Below are 13,902 nucleotides of genomic sequence, written 5' to 3'. Positions count from 1 at the left end.
TACAATGAAAAATACCTCACTTTTTACATCTCATGACGAGGCCCATCTATTTCTCCATACAGAATCATTGGTCCCATATAATGTTTGAAACAGTACAGTATATGATGAGCTCCACATAATGCTACAGTATATGTTGGTCCCCATGGATGAAGCTCCACTGTCTTATGGGCCCAAATAATGCTCCAAACATAATGGGCCCCATTTCTAATGCTCTAGTGTATAATGGGCCCTGTAAATGCTGCTCCAGTGTCTGATGTCCACCTTTGGAATGTTCCAGTGTATGGTGGGCCCCATCTATCATTCTCCAGAGTAGAGTGCTCCCCAAAAATTGCTGTCCCAACATTGAAAACAATCAAATAAGTCTCCTCGCTAGGGAATCCCTGTACTTGTCTGGACAGGTGCTGTAGCTTGCTTAACAGCTCGCCAGCCGTTCTCACGCCCAGTATGGATTACACGTGATTGCACAAAGGTGAGAAAGGGTACCGTATCCCCAGATAACATGTATGGATAGCGTACACATTCAAAATATATGTCTCAGGAGGCAGGCTCAGACGGTGTTAGGCCCAGTATGGATTGCACGTGATTGCACAAAGGTTAGAAAGGGTACCGTATCCCCGGATAACATGTATGGATAGCGTACACATTCAAAATATATGTCTATACAGCATGAGGCAGGCTCAGACGGTGTTAGGCCCAGTATGGATTGCACGTGATTGCACAAAGGTTAGAAAGGGTACCGTATCCCCGGATAACATGTATGGATAGCGTACACATTCAAAATATATATCTATACAGCATGAGGCAGGCTCAGACGGTGTTAGGCCCAGTATGGATTGCACGTGATTGCACAAAGGTTAGAAAGGGTACCGTATCCCTGGATAACATGTATGGATAGCGTACACATTCAAAATATATGTCTCAGGAGGCAGGCTCAGACGGTGTTAGGCCCAGTATGGATTGCACGTGATTGCACAAAGGTTAGAAAGGGTACCGTATCCCCGGATAACATGTATGGATAGCGTACACATTCAAAATATATGTCTATACAGCAAGAGGCAGGCTCAGACGGTGTTAGGCCCAGTATGGATTGCATGTGATTGCACAAAGGTTAGAAAGGGTACCGTATCCCCGGATAACATGTATGGATAGCGTACACTTTCAAAATATATGTCTATACAGCATGAGGCAGGCTCAGACGGTGTTAGGCCCAGTATGGATTGCACGTGATTGCACAAAGGTTAGAAAGGGTACCGTATCCCCGGATAACATGTATGGATAGCGTACACATTCAAAATATATGTCTATACAGCATGAGGCAGGCTCAGACGGTGTTAGGCCCAGTATGGATTGCACGTGATTGCACAAAGGTTAGAAAGGGTACCGTATCCCTGGATAACATGTATGGATAGCGTACACATTCAAAATATATGTCTCAGGAGGCAGGCTCAGACGGTGTTAGGCCCAGTATGGATTGCACATGATTGCACAAAGGTTAGAAAGGGTACTGTATCCCCGGATAACATGTATGGATAGCGTACACATTCAAAATATATGTCTATACAGCATGAGGCAGGCTCAGACGGTGTTAGGCCCAGTATGGATTGCACGTGATTGCACAAAGGTTAGAAAGGGTACCGTATCCCTGGATAACATGTATGGATAGCGTACACATTCAAAATATATGTCTCAGGAGGCAGGCTCAGACGGTGTTAGGCCCAGTATGGATTGCACGTGATTGCACAAAGGTTAGAAAGGGTACTGTATCCCCGGATAACATGTATGGATAGCGTACACATTCAAAATATATGTCTATACAGCAAGAGGCAGGCTCAGATGGTGTTAGGCCCAGTATGGATTGCACGTGATTGCACAAAGGTTAGAAAGGGTACCGTATCCCTGGATAACATGTATGGATAGCGTACACATTCAAAATATATGTCTATACAGCATGAGGCAGGCTCAAACGGTGTTAGGCCCAGTATGGATTGCACGTGATTGCACAAAGGTTAGAAAGGGTACCGTATCCCTGGATAACATGTATGGATAGCGTACACATTCAAAATATATGTCTCAGGAGGCAGGCTCAGACGGTGTCAGGCACAGTATGGTTTTGACGGCCCAGATTACACAGCGGAGGAGCAGGGAGAGGTAAAGATTGCAAATGCTGGGGCCCTGCCCAAGCAAGGGGGGCCCACTCGTGGGCGTCGGTACTGGCACTGGGCCCCTCATAGTACAGCGGTGTGTCTGACGGCGGGTGTGCACCACCACCGTCAGAGACACTTGATTGCACTATGAGGGACCCTGTGCCAGTGCCCGCGCCCAAGAGTCGGCCTACCCACCTGTCCAGGGCAATGGCACTCGCACGGTGTCGTGCGGTAGGTGGTGACCCCGGCCATGGGGGGGAGGCAGCACAGTTAGGAAGTTTTAGAAAGTGGCATATGTTGATGTTGGACATTCAGCTGATGCAAAAGGCAAAATAGGTGAAGTACCAGGAAGAGGTGGACCAAAGCAAGCCATTTTTCTGTCACCCTATGTGTCATCAGGGGAAGGTGGGACAAAATCCTTGGAAACCCATGCGTGGTTCATTTTAATGAAGGTTAGATCATCCACATTTTGGGTTGACAGACGGGTCCTTTTTTCTGTCAGGATTGATCCAGCTGCACTGAAGACTCTTTCCGATAGCACACTTGCAGCTGGGCAAGCGAGCTCCTGTAAGGCATATTGTGCCAATTCAGGCCAGGTGTCCAGTTTAGCGGCCCAATAGTCAAAGGGGAATGACCTGTGTGGGAGAACATCGATATGGGAGGAAAAGTAGTTTGTTACCATAGTTGACAACTGCTGTCTCCTGTCACTTTCCATCGATGCAGTATTACCAGTTGTGTGAGCGGTATTTGAAAAATCAGTCCACAACATTGTCATGAAACCCCTGTCTCCAACGCCACTTCTGCTGTGTGCACCACGAACACCTCTGCCAAGCTGCCCCCGGCCCGTACGGCTCGTGTGAGAACCATCACCGCTGCTGTGTGCTGGGAATGCCTCAAGCAACCGATTTACCAGAGTTGCTTGTTTATTAGCCAATATTAGGTCAAGGTTCTCCTGTGGCATGATGTTTTGTAATTTGCCTTTATAGCGTGGATCCAGGATGCTGGCCAACCAGTAGTCGTCATCGTTCATCATTTTGGCAATGCGGGGGTCCCTTTTTAGGATCTGCAAGGCATAATCTGACATGTGGGCCAATGTTCCCGGTGTCAATGATGCACTGCGAGTGCTGGGTGGAGGAGCACTTTCTGGCAAATCCACATCCCTCCAGTCACGCACAAACCCTGTACCAGACCTTGCCACGCCAACATTTTCACTTGCCCCACGAGATGCCTCCTCCTCCCCTAAGTAATCATCCCCATCATCCTCCTCCTCCTCCTCTTCTTCCTCCACCTCGTCCAGGAGAGGTCCCTGAGCAGACAATGGCTGAATGTCATCAAGGATTCCCTCCTCCTCTTCCTCCTCATCAACATTGGCTGCAGACGCCTGCTCCTTAAGGTGCGTCAAAGTTTGCATGAGCAGACGCATAAGTGGGATGCTCATGCTTAGGATGGCGTCGTCTGCGCTTACCAGCCGTGTGCATTCCTCAAAACACTGAAGGACTTTACAAAGGTCTTTCAGCTTCGACCACTGCACACCTGTCAACTCCATGTCTGCTCTCAAAGTGCCTGGCCGTGTATCCGCCCACAAATGCATTATGGCCTGCCTCTGCTCGCACAGCCGCTCCACCATGTGCAGGGTGGAGTTCCACCTTGTTGCAATGTCGATAATGAGGCGGTGGTTGGGAAGGTGGAGCAATCGCTGCAGCTTCTGCATACGAATGGAGTGTACAGGCGACCGGCAGATGTGCGCGCACAGTCTTCGCACCTTCTGGAGCAGGGCTGTTAACTCCGGATAATTTTTGAGGAAGCACTGCACCACCAGGTTCAAGGTGTGAGCCAAGCAAGGTATGTGGCTGAGTTTTGAAAGGGCTATGGCTGCCACAAAATTACGGCCGTTATCACTAACTACCTTGCCTGCCTCAAGATGTACACTGCCCAGCCATGACTCAGTTTGTCACTTCAAGTACTCGGCCAGCACCTCGGCGGTGTGTCTGTCGCCCAAACACATCATCTGCAACACAGCCTGCTGACGCTTTCCACTAGCTGCTCGATAGGGGGACACATCGTGTGCAACAGTGGCAGCTGCAGATGGAGTGCTCGTACGACTGCGCTCTGTGGACGAGCTTTCGCTTCTGGAGGAGGTGGAGGAGGAGGAGGGTCGAACGCCTACAGCCAACTGTTTCCTATACCGTGGGCTAGGCAGCACTGTCCCACCACCGCTGTCCCCTGTGGACCCTGCATCCACCACATTAACCCAGTGCGCAGTGATGGACACGTAACGGCCCTGGCCATGCCGACTGGACCATGCATCAGTTGTGAGGTGCACCTTTCTGCTCACTGACTGCTTGAGTGCATGGACAATGCGGTCTTTCACATGATGGTGGAGGGCTGGGATGGCTTTGCGAGAGAAGAAGTGGCGACTGGGTAGGTCATAGCGTGGTACTGCATAGGCCATGAGTTCGCGGAAAGCTGTGCTTTCCACCAACCGAAAGGGCATCATCTCAAACGAGATTAGTTTGGCAATGTGGGCGTTCAAACCCAGTGTACGTGGATGAGAGACTGAGTACTTTCTTGACCTACTCATAGTGTCTGGGAGGGTGAGCTGGACTTGAGAGCTGCATATGGTGGAAGTAGCGGTGGACAGGGCGGACTGAGAGAGGGTTGATGATGGTGATGGAGTTGGTGTTCTTTCTGATGGCCTAGAATCAGTCTTTCGTTGATATAACAGTGGGATTCCCTGACTGCTGTGGCCTTGCAACGACACCTCAACATTTGCTGCTGTGCTAACCGGTGGGCTTACAGTGGGGGAAACAATGTAGCGTTGCTGACTACCTTCGTTGTGATCAGTTGCACATGTGGCACTTGAGGTTTGGTGTTGTGTCCACGCTTGCAAGTGCATGCTGGTTAAATGTCTAAGCATGCAACTGGTATTTAAATTTTTCAGATTTTTCCCTCGGCTAAAGGTCTTTGCGCACTTCTTACAGATAACCTTGGCCTGATCATGAGGATTTTGTTCAAAAAAGTGCCACACTGCACTCTTCCTACTTTGGCAGACATTTTGCGGCCTAGCACGCTGTGATCTTTTGACCCTCTGGACAAGCTGTCCAGCAACTCTTTTGATGTTTGGAACCTGTCTTTGGAGTGCTCCGGGCCTGCCAGATAACAGCTGTTGCGATGTCGATGTCTGCTGTGGATGCTCCTCATCTGAGCTATTGGAAGCAGCACCCTCTTCCCCCAATGGATGCCAATCTGGGTCAACAACTGGGTCATCCATCACCTCCTCTTCTATGTCATGTGCACCTTCCTCTGTGTCACCGTGTATGGTGGTATAGTGTGCGGGAAGGGGCACCTGAGTCTCATCAGGGTCAGAATCTGGCTCTGTACACTGCGAGGACAATGTAGTGCTCTGAGTGAATGTACCAGCAGAATCATCCATCAGCGGCTGTGCATCAGTGCACTCCATGTCAGATTCATCTTGGCCTGGGTAATTCACCATTTCACTTGATAATCCAGGCATGGTATGTGAAAACAGCTCCATGGAGTAATCAGTAGTATGGCCTGCGTCATCCTCCAATCTTGGTTGGGGTGAAGGACACAAGGAAAGGTGTGGTTCATGAACATGAGCCTCCAATGACGACTCAGTGCTTTTACTTTTTACAACTGAAGAAGAGGAGGCGATAGAGCTGGAGGCTGAGTCAGCAATGTAAGACAAAACTTTTTCCTGATGCTCTGGCTTTAAAAGCGGTTTGCCAACTCCTAGAAAACTAAGCGTTCGAGGCCTTATGTAGCCCGACGATCGCGCAGGCTCAACACCTCCTGCATTCGGTCCTATTTTGCTCTTGCCACTACCATCAGATCCACCACCAACACCATCATTACCAGCTGCCAACCCCCGCCCAATTCCACGGCCTCTTCCACCAGCCTTCCTCATTTTTGGTAGAAATGTAGACAAAATCCAACAAACTATATAGTATGTAAAACAAGGTGTCTATAGAACAGGGGAGATTTTGAATTTCTGCACACACTTTTGGTCACTGGACACTTTTGGATTGTGTGAGGCCCACTGATATCTGAGCGCTATGTGACAGGCTCGATGGCACAGCTGTGACCTAAGTAACTAGAGAATAAGTGAGATTTTGAATCTCTGCACACACTTTTGGACACTGGACACTTTTGGATTGTGTGAGGCCCACTGATATCTGAGCGCTATGTGACAGGCTCGATGGCACAGCTGTGACCTAAGTGACTAGAGAATAAGTGAGATTTTGAATCTCTGCACACACTTTTGGACACTGGACACTTTTGGATTGTGTGAGGCCCAATGAATATCTGAGCGCTATGTGACAGGCTCGATGGCACAGCTGTGACCTAAGTGACTAGAGAATAAGTGAGATTTTGAATCTCTGCACACACTTTTGGACACTGGACACTTTTGGATTGTGTGAGGCCCAATGAATATCTGAGCGCTATGTGACAAGCTCGATGGCACAGCTGTGACCTAAGTGACTAGAGGATAAGTGAGAGTTTGAATCTCTGCACACACTTTTGGACACTGGACACTTTTGGATTGTGTGAGGCCCAATGAATATCTGAGCGCTATGTGACAAGCTCGATGGCACAGCTGTGACCTAAGTGACTAGAGAATAAGTGAGATTTTGAATCTCTGCACACACTTTTGGACACTGGACACTTTTGGATTGTGTGAGGCCCAATGAATATCTGAGCGCTATGTGACACGCTCGATGGCACAGCTGTGACCTAAGTGACTAGAGGATAAGTGAGAGTTTGAATCTCTGCACACACTTTTGGACACTGGACACTTTTGGATTGTGTGAGGCCCAATGAATATCTGAGCGCTATGTGACAAGCTCGATGGCACAGCTGTGACCTAAGTGACTAGAGGATAAGTGAGAGTTTGAATCTCTGCACACACTTTTGGACACTGGACACTTTTGGATTGTGTGAGGCCCAATGAATATCTGAGTGCTATGTGACAAGCTCGATGGCACAGCTGTGACCTAAGTGACTAGAGAATAAGTGAGATTTTGAATCTCTGCACACACTTTTGGACACTGGACACTTTTGGATTGTGTGAGGCCCAATGAATATCTGAGCGCTATGTGACAGGCTCGATGGCACAGCTGTGACCTAAGTGACTAGAGAATAAGTGAGATTTTGAATCTCTGCACACACTTTTGGACACTGGACACTTTTGGATTGTGTAAGGCCCAATGAATATCTGAGCGCTATGTGACAAGCTCGATGGCACAGCTGTGACCTAAGTGACTAGAGGATAAGTGAGAGTTTGAATCTCTGCACACACTTTTGGACACTGGACACTTTTGGATTGTGTGAGGCCCAATGAATATCTGAGCGCTATGTGACAAGCTCGATGGCACAGCTGTGACCTAAGTGACTAGAGGATAAGGGAGATTGGATTGCTTTTAAAAAAGCAGTTTGCGGAGCAGTGGGTAAACAGCAATGCCAGCCTGTCAGGAAGCCTTAAAAGGCAGCCCAACAACCAACACCACTGATACACCACTATATAGCCTCCCCTTGCACTGCACACAGTGACTGGTGTGTTGTGCAGGCCAAATTGCTATCAGCAGCAGAAGCAGTTTTTTTTTCTTCTCAGCAGGACAAAAAAAAAAATTGGGATTGCTTTTAAAAAAGCAGTTTGAGGCCCAATGAATATCTGAGCGCTATGTGACAGGCTCGATGGCACAGCTGTGACCAAAGTGACTAGAGGATAAGGGAGATTGGATTGCTTTTAAAAAAGCAGTTTGCGGAGCAGTGGGTAAACAGCAATGCCAGCCTGTCAGGAAGCCTTAGAAGGCAGCCCAACAACCAACACCACTGATACACCACTATATAGCCTCCCCTTGCACTGCACACACAGTGACTGGTGTGTTGTGCAGGCCAAATCGCTAGCAGCAGAAGCAGTTTTTTGGTCTTCTTCCCTGCCTAACACTCTCCCTACAGAATCAGCAGCAACCTCTCCCTATACTGAGATCGGCAGAAGTAAGATGGCGGTCGGCGTGCACGCCCTTTTATACCCTCTGTGACGCCCACCAAAGCAAGCCAATCACTTGCATGCCCTTCTGAAAGATGGTGGTGACCCGTGCCTATGTCATCACGTTGCCCACAGTGTCCGTGGATCCTGATTGGCTGAAAAAGAGCGCAAAACAAACTTTTGAAACGCGACTTTGGCGCGTAAGTCGCCGACCTCGTGGCCGACCTCATCCTAGGGTCGGGTTTCGTTTCATGAAACCCGACTTTGCCAAAAGTCAGCGACTTTTGAATTTTTTCGACCCGTTTCGCTCGACTCTAGTACACAGTATTCTAAGTGTGGTCGCACTAGTGACTTATATAGAGGTAAAATTATGTTCTCCTCATGAGCATCTATGCCTCTTTTAATGCATCCCATTATTTTATTTGCCTTTGCAGCAGCTGCTTGACTCTGGCCACTAAATGTGAGTTTGTCGTCCACCCATACACTCAGGTCTTTTTCAGTGACTGTTTTGCCCAGTGTTTTACAATTAAGCACATAATTATACAACTTGTTCATTCTACCCAAGTGCATGACCTTACATTTATCCCCATTAAAGCTCATTTGCCATTTATCAGCCCAAGCTTCTAGTTTACATAAATCCTCCTGTAATATAAAATTGTCCTCCTCTGTATTAATTACCCTGCAGAGTTTAGTGTCATCTGCAAATATTGAAATTCTACTCTCTATGCCCCCTACAAGGTCATTAATAAATATGTTAAAAAGAAGCGGGCCCAAAACTGACCCCTGTGGTAACCCACTGCTAACCGTGACCCAGTCCGAGTGTGCTCCATTAATAACCACCCTTTGTTTCCTATCCCTGAGCCAGCTCTTAACCCACCTACACATATTTTCCCCTATCCCCATTGTTCTCATTTTATGTATCAACCATATACTGTATATGCTTTAGATATTTGTTATAATGCTGTTACTGTCTATCTAATATCCGTCTATCATCTATCTATCTATCTATCTATCTATCTATCTATCTATCCCATATCTATCTATCTATCTATCTATCTGTCTTTTATCTATCTATCTATCTATCTATCTTTTTTATCTATCTATCATCTATCTATCTATCTATCTATCTATCTATCCCATATCTATCTATCTAGTCAATATCTATCTATCCCATATCTATCCCATATCTACCTATCTATCTGTCTATCTATCTATCTATCTATCTGTTGTAATATTTAGTCCTATGACCCGTTCAGTTTTTGTGCATGTGTCATGTGTTCTGAATCCATTGATTTCTTGCTTATGCAAGCTTTGGGAGATCCCCGCCTCTCTCCTTTGGGACATGCATAAAAAGCCATTTTGCCCAGCGAGCCCATACCGGGCAGCACCTTTCTGAACCCTGCTCATGAAGGTATTATTCACATGTTCAGGTTTTTAAATATATTAGATAGGACTGCTCCGAGAAGGGTATGCCTTGACGCGGCGGAGTGGCTTAGCGTACATTTATTTGCAAAAAAACGTATCAACAAAATACCCTGGTTTTGTTAACATCTTTTACTAGCACTTGCTACTTACAGTTACATATGTTTTACAGTAGAGTATTTATGCACGTTTGTCATACTGTGTTCTGTTTTTGTGTCTTAGTTCTTGGGTGGTGTGAACAGGGTCTTATGACCCGTTCAGTTTTTGTGCATGTGTCATGTGTTCTGAATTCATTGATTTCTTGCTTATGCAAGCTTTGGGAGATCCCCGCCTCTCTCCTTTGGGACATGCATAAAAAGCCATTTTGCCCAGCGAGCCCATACCAGGCAGCACCTTTCTGAACCCTGCTCATGAAGGTATTATTCACATGTTCAGGTTTTTAAATATATTAGATAGGACTGCTCCGAGAAGGGTATGCCTTGACGCGGCGGAGTGGCTTAGCGTACATTTTTTTGCAAAAAAAGTATCAACAAAATACCCTGGTTTTGTTAACATCTTTTACTAGCACTTGCTACTTACAGTTACATATGTTTTACAGCAGAGTATTTATGCACGTTTGTCATACTGTGTTCTGTTTTTGTGTCTTAGTTCTTGGGTGGTGTGAACAGGGTCTTATGACCCGTTCAGTTTTTGTGCATGTGTCATGTGTTCTGAATCCATATCTACCTATCTATCTGTCTATCTATCTATCTATCTGTTGTAATATTTAGTACTTTCAAAGGCTCATCATACCCAGTTAATTCGTCTCTTTTCCATTAGATCAATAACATCATGTGATTAAAAACTGACTAGCTGAATCCTGCTAAGCTCTATGTAGAAACAGGAGGTCAATTTTCACTGCAGTGACTCTAAGCTCCAGTGGGTGCAAACTTGGTCAGGGACTACAGGAAACGTCTGACCTCTGTAATTGCAAAAAAAACCTTTCTGTACCAAATATTAAGTTCTGGTTTTCTATTGTATCAAATACTTTTTTCATGCAATAAAATGCAAATTATGTAAAAATCATACAATGTGATTTTCTGTTTTTTATTTAGATTCTATCTCTCACAGTTGAGGTGTACTTACAATAAAAATTACAGATCTCTCCATTCTTTGTTGGTGGGAAAAGTTGCAAAATCGGCAGTGTATGAAATACTTATTTTACCCACTGTACCGCATATAATATGATGATTCCAATATATTAAGAAGATCCAAAGTTTGATGCGAGGAGTGCTTCTTTAAACGAATATTTTATTATTTTGTTACAGTTCTTTCTGAAAATTTTCATTGCACTTCTCACCCTTTGAAATCCACAGCAAATCAGAGTGAAGATCTGAATGCAAGAAATGAAGATTTTGCTGTGGATCAGCTGTCGGACAGATGGCAGTAAATCTCCTGTGTGCCCATGATGAGCTTTTGGTGAGTTCTTGCTGTTGCAGATTTTCAGCACCATTTCTACCATTTCTGCCCCTATTAAGTACGTTATGCTATTAGCATTTTTTTCACCTGCATTTTTAACTTTGTGATTTTGTTCTCTTTTACTGTGTCATGTTTTAAATAAAGCCATATTGTTTTCTGATACTTCTTGGTATTTGGCTTTGAGAAAACGTTATTGATATAGTAATGTGCGTATTACATGTGTTTTTGATGCATTTTCACCATGTAAATGCACTAAAACAAGTGTGTTTTTTTGCCTGCAAATTTTCTGCACCTAATGCAAGTCTATAGGAAAAATTTGCACATAAAAACGCTGTGTATCTGCGAGAGAAATTGACATGCTGTGGATTTTAAACAAGCACCGCAGGTCAGTTTTCACTGATTAAAGAAATCACCATTGGCGTGAGATTTCTATATATCACATCAACTTTGCAAGTAGTGTAAGGGCCCCGTTACACGCTTCAGTGTCCCAGCGATCCCACCAACGATCCAACGTGGATGGGATCGCTGGGACATAGTTAGCTGATCACTGGTGAGCTGTCACATAGACAGACTCACCAGCCATCAGGGCCAGCGAGCAAGTTGGTATCCAGGGTAAACAGCGGGTAACTAAGAGCCGCACCGCTCTTAGTTACCCGCTGTTTACCCTGGATACCAGCTCCCAGCGTCTGCTGTATGGCGCTGGGAGCTCGCTGATCGTTGGTCTCTCGCTGTCACACGCAGCGATGTGTGCTGCCCAGCGGGAGACCAATGATAGAATTATGGCCCAGACCATTAGGCAACGATTAACGATCGTTGCTACATGTCACGCGCAACGATGTTGTTTCGATATCGCTGCAACGTCACTAAACTGGTGACTTTGCAATGATATCGTTCACAATATCGTTGTGTGTAACGGGGCCTTAAGACACTGCGGTTTTAACCCAGCGAAAACACGCAGTGCCAAAAACTCACCGAAAACTCATCATGGGAACACAGCCCTACAAATCAAAGCCTCGTTCACAATTCTGCAGGTTATAATAGTGAATTTTCTCATCAATGTTCACCTATTTTGTGTGATTTGCATTTTTTTCTTGTAAAGTAAATCTGAATTTTATAGAAGCCCAGCTCAGATTTAGCGATCTGTCTGATGGCAAGGCTGCTACTACTTGTATATACGTTTATCGGTTTACGCTAATGATGTTGAATCAGGATAAATCAGGAACACTACATTACTAGATTGTAATCACGACAACACCATTTCTGTATTGTCTTTTTCATTACGACCTTTGCAGTCATGAGAAATTTGATCGAGCACAGATCACAGGCTACTTTTTGATTTTACCACAACTCTCTAGTTTCACAAAACAGAGTTTCCTTTCAGGTTATCAAAAGACCGCAGCTAAAGACTTCCAAGGCTGTCCGGGTCTATTACTCTTTTAAGGAAAGAAAGATTTGCTATTTTCTGTACAATGGGAAGGAAACTGACAGCCGGCATGATTAGGTTAGACTTATTGTTTACATTCATAAGTGGAAATTTTGTTCATGACCCAAACAGGTTAAGTTGAAGATTTTAAAGGAATTTCAAGATGCCAAAACTTCTGACAGTGTGATGAAAGATATTTTCCAGAGGCCTTAATGAATGGATAGTATTTCCTGAGGTACAACATCACGTTGGTTATTCAACTCTATACATTTAATGTCACTAATGGAGAAGCAAAAACAGCAACGGGATAATGACTGGACAGATCGATGTCTAAAAATGAAGATAAGCACAATCAACCCAAATTTTGCATTATGAAATTACTTGTAATTCATCTCTATGAGAAAGTACTGTCCCATCCGGTGGGCATTCATCTTTGTTTAGTGTTCTTTTTTGTATTTCTTGTTGGTTTGTTATTTGCTCCTTTTTTAAAGAAATAAATCAATTTCCATTTAATAATATTATTAATATCATGGGATACAAAGGGTTGGGTTTTTTTCGGTGGGCAACCTATTCTATTGTATATTTACAGAGGAATGTGTGATGAAATATTCGTGAATAACAAAGGATGGAGACATGTAGTATGAGGATAATTTGGGCAGTACAAAGGGAGATCCATGTGGCAGCAAACAATGAAGACAAATGTGTCCCCCAAAAATTTAGGAAAGTAAATGTGGTAAACTGTATGGAAGTTGAAAGGGTATGTTCACGAATTCTAGGAGACTGCCAAACTATTACGCGCCCCGATGCTCACCTGGGGTCCCCCTCCTCCCGGTGCATCCCTCCTTCATCCTCGCGCCGTGCCCTGTCTGGCTTTGCAGGGTCACGGCGCGTCAGAGGCACGCACATGCGCACTCGCTCGTTTCTGACCGCGGGGCATCCTGGGAGCACGTGACCCGGTGGCTCCGCCCCAACATGGCGGCGCCCACCGGGTATTTCTGTCTGGCGTCTTGAATGGTAAGACACCTGTTTGTCTTTCTCTGTGGCGCTTAGCGTTTCCTGCGCAGCGTCGCCCCAACTCTCAGGTCCCCCCTCTCTCCTAGTCTGCGCTCTGCTCTCCGCTCCATAGCCCCATCTGGACCCCCGCTCAGTTCCCTCTGCTGCCTCCGTGCCTGACCCTCGCCTGGTCCTTCCCTGCTGCTGTCATCGGTAGCCCCTTAGCTAGGGTTTCGTCTGTACCCCTAGGTCAGTCCCCCCTAACCTTCCTTCCTTCTTTCTTCCAGCGTTCCTGCTCTGGCTCCATCCTGATCGGTCCTGGTTCCCTACGTTCTGTTCCCTCCTGCTCCGGGTCTACTCTAGTCAGTATCCTTTGGCCTTTCCCTCTGTACACTCCCTGGGTCGTCCCTTTGGTTCCGGCTGTCGTGGTCTCACCCCCCTTGGGCCTGCCC

General features: G+C 45.9%; 1 long non-coding RNA gene across 1 annotated transcript in view; it reads left to right on the top strand.

The window, feature by feature from the left end:
• The window catches only part of LOC141098379 (uncharacterized), a 142,335-nt gene extending 129,476 nt beyond the window's left edge, over positions 1–12,859 (top strand). Inside the window, exons 3-4 of the long non-coding RNA XR_012234216.1 lie at positions 10,932–11,034; positions 12,590–12,859. This is a non-coding gene — a long non-coding RNA (uncharacterized lncRNA). The remainder of the gene's footprint in view (positions 1–10,931; positions 11,035–12,589) is intronic.
• Positions 12,860–13,902: the final 1,043 nt, after the last annotated feature.

Source organism: Dendrobates tinctorius, unplaced genomic scaffold (genome assembly GCF_039654945.1).
Source record: "Dendrobates tinctorius isolate UK_male_01 unplaced genomic scaffold, ASM3965494v1 ptg000090l, whole genome shotgun sequence".
Lineage (NCBI taxonomy): Eukaryota > Metazoa > Chordata > Amphibia > Anura > Dendrobatidae > Dendrobates > Dendrobates tinctorius.
This window is presented reverse-complemented; position numbering and strand designations above follow the sequence as displayed.